Raw genomic sequence first — 3,675 nt, 5'->3', positions numbered from 1 at the left:
AATAAGATTACTGGGACTAGTTGATGAGACATAAACTCATCACAAATACAGTACGTAGAAGTTAGTAGAGGTATGTGCGGGGCAAAGAAGTAGAGAAATATCCACATGGAGTGATGTGGGCAGCTGGAGCAGTGGTGCAAGCCGGCTGTAAAGGGAGTTGTACCTGAGGGATGTCGGGACGTAGCTCAACCTAGAGGAGGGCGGCGGGAGGAGGCAACTACCCACGTCGCGGCAGTGAGCAATGGACGAAGGCAACCTCACCGGCTTTGTGAGAGAGAATGGCAGGGACCCCTGATCGGGACGTGCCGACAGTGGGTTTTCACCGTCGGCGACGGCGACCGCATCTACACTAAGCATCCACCCCTTCCCCCGGCGGACGTGATCCGCCGGGATGTTAGAGATGTGGCCACAGTGGTTTTGTGCGAGAGAGTGTGAAAACCGAAGAGAGCAACCCTAGCAAGCAACCGTGTAGGCTCGTCCTGCCTATGTATATAGTGGAGCGGTTTCCTTTTCTCTCCATATGAACCTATTTATATTGTGTACGTGCCACTGAAGAAGAAAAACTTTATCTATAAATGACGCGGCACCTACTACTCGTTCTCCTATAAACCTTGCGCTTGGCATCTCCAAACTATTAACCTTGCGATTGGCTCTTCGCCTCTTCGGGAAGTCGAGCAATAATAGTACTGCGATATATATCGTTCTGGCTATATGAGACCGAATGAATTGCTGCACGTCCACCACGTGGCGAGGGTCGAGGGGCGAGGGAGAGTGCATACTATCACATCCGTTTCAATATGGACTACATACGGAGCAAAATGAGTGAATCTACACTCTAATATACGTCTATATACATCAGTGTTTGGAGTATGTACTAGTAATTCATATTGAAATCTACTAAAGGACATATATATTCCAAACAATATGATAATCTCTCTAACCAAGGTAGTAGGGACGAGGAGTAAATGGAGGGAGTACTAGTAAAATTTTCTCCTCGTCCTGTAAGCCACCGCGCGCGTGGGCGAGGGAGCGGGCGTAAGGCGTAGTAAGAAAGCTTCACCCCATCCTACGATCCACCGCGCCCGTGGGCAGGGGAGACAGCGTACTAAGCAAGCTTCTCCTCGTTCTACGAGTTGACGGGACACATCAAAAGTACTCCAGTGTCTAGAGCCTTGCCTCTAAGGTAGGCCCCACATGGTTTGCCTCTTTTTTTAACATAACCCGTCCAGTCACAATTTGTTTGTTCACCCGTGGTAGACGATCCTCCCTCCATCTAGTGGACAACCAGTACACGTTTCAAGTTACCACATGGGCTGCCTTTTCGTACAGAAATGAGCTCCACCGTGTACCCGCGCGGGTGTGGTTGGGAAAGATACGGGAGTACGTGCGCCATGCGTGCACCTCTGCTCTTCGTGCACGTCCCCTACCTACGTGGGTGTGTGTGAGAGATACAAACCTAGACAAATGGCTTGTGCGCTCGTGAGTGTTTTTTGTTTTTTGGGGGGAGGGAGGTTGATTTCGTGAATGTATTTGTGGGACTATGTGTCGATGACATCTCAAACAAATTTTTGCATGCAATGTGTGTGAAATGGAGGCCTATCCATATCATATATAGAGGGTCGGGTGATCCACCAGAAGAGAGAGAGAGAGGGGTCATAGATATCGATAGAATCGAAGAGAGGATCAAGTGGGTGGGTGCGAGATCGATGAAGAGAGCCTTGGAAATTGTGTGTGTGTGCAAGTCAAAGATATAGGGCGACTGACCTAGCTACCGGAACGTCAGAGGGCACAGGTCAAGTTTGTGTGTGGCGGGGAGACATGACTAGAGTGCTCGATGTATCGGTGTGTGTGTGTGTGTGAGGGGGTGGGGGGAGGGGTAGGCAAAGGCCTAACTATAGAGGTAGAACGACTCATATATGTGTTGAGAAGGAGAGACCCGGCTATGTCTTGAGGGAGATCGGTCGACATCCATACATAACTGAAGGACGGGAAATAGGATGGGACAGAGAGAGAGAGAGCAGAGCAAGAGGGAGGGAGAGGGGTAGAGTGCTAGATGGGTGATGGAGTTGCTTCTCGAAGATGGTGGGAGAGGCCTACTAGACAAACCGAGGGTGGAACTGCAATATTATTAATAAGAGTGGGATGTGTTTCTGTGTGTGCCTATGCGTGATAGATCTATCGGGACACATCCATGGATGATGAAGGGGAACCATGTGTTTGGTAAGCAAACCTAACTAGATCGGTAGATCAACTGTTGTTTGTCGGAGGAAGTGAGAGACATAACTAATGAGATAGATGGATCGACGCGTGGGGAAAAAATGAGTTATAAGGACCTAGATAGCTATGTGTATAGCGGGAGATCGGTCGGTGTACGCCCATTTGTTAGAGGCAAATAAAATGGAGCTAGGAGGTGGTGCGAGAGGCCCAGCTACTAGCTAGATAGGGGGAGGAGTGTGCGGTTGTGAGATCGATGAAAAGAGGGGCGAGAGTTTACACGTGAGTGGGACTGTATGAGAGACACGAGGCAAGGACACATAAAGGAGGAGACTGAAGGTGCGTGTGTATGTTGTAGGCAGACATCCCTGGAGAGGTTTATCGATCGGTGTGTGTCGGAAAGGAGTTGTGGAGACTGTGGGAGAACGACCTAAAGAAGAAAAAAAAGAATGTGCGCAATGGATAGAATGCCGAGGGAGGGGGAGGGCGAGGAGGGCGTGTGCATGCACGAGAGAAAGTTAGTGGTAGCTACAAAGGTTAGAGGATTGTTTGGGTGTAAGAGACTAACAAAGATCATAATTTGGTATGAAAGTGGATTCATATATTTGAATAGGAGATCATAGTGTCTTAAACATATGCATGCATGAATATAGCGGTGATACACGTGTTGTGGTTTTGCACATGTTATACCATAATGTGATAATGCATGGCGTTTGCAACTCACAGCTAAATGTCGAACAATCTAAACCATACTATACATCAAACAATCTCACATTTTATTTGAATTTGTGATAATGTGTGGCATTTGCAGCTTACAACTAAATATCGAACAATCTAAGCAATACTATATATCGAACATTCTCACATTTTATTTGAATTTGTGGTAATGTGTGGTGTTTGCAACTCACATCTAAATACTTGTAGGCGTAGGGGGCGGGGCACCATACATAATGTGATAAACACATTATACATATGAGACATAGTTTAGTTTGTGAAGATCTAGCTAGAGCTTGAAATGTACTATGATTTGAAATCAACATAAAGTGGATTCAAAAAATCGAGTTCGAGTTCATATAGTACACATAGTTCATATGTAACTCGAGACTAATCATGTGGTGTGCTGTGAAGATAATACACAAACGATGGTTTAACTTGACAATAATGACGATTGTAGATCTTACTAAAACAGAGAAACGAATTCGAACGCTTTGACTTCACAACAATCATTATTGTAGATCTTATTCAAATAGAGAAACGAATTCAAATTTAGTTCATATTGACACGGTAGTATATATGTTTGGAATGCACTAAAATGTTCATTTGAGTATTAGGTTGTATGCATTATACATGTAGCGAAATATTTTAATTGAACATAACATGAATTCAAAGTTTTGAATGACATTTGTAGTGCGAATTGATTTGGTACAATACATGTTAGGCTTGTCCGAAAATTTCAACCCG

The sequence above is a fragment of the Triticum urartu genome, chromosome 5A (assembly GCF_056163025.1).
Source record: "Triticum urartu cultivar PI428250 chromosome 5A, HENAU_Tu73, whole genome shotgun sequence".
NCBI lineage: Eukaryota > Viridiplantae > Streptophyta > Magnoliopsida > Poales > Poaceae > Triticum > Triticum urartu.
This window is presented reverse-complemented; position numbering follows the sequence as displayed.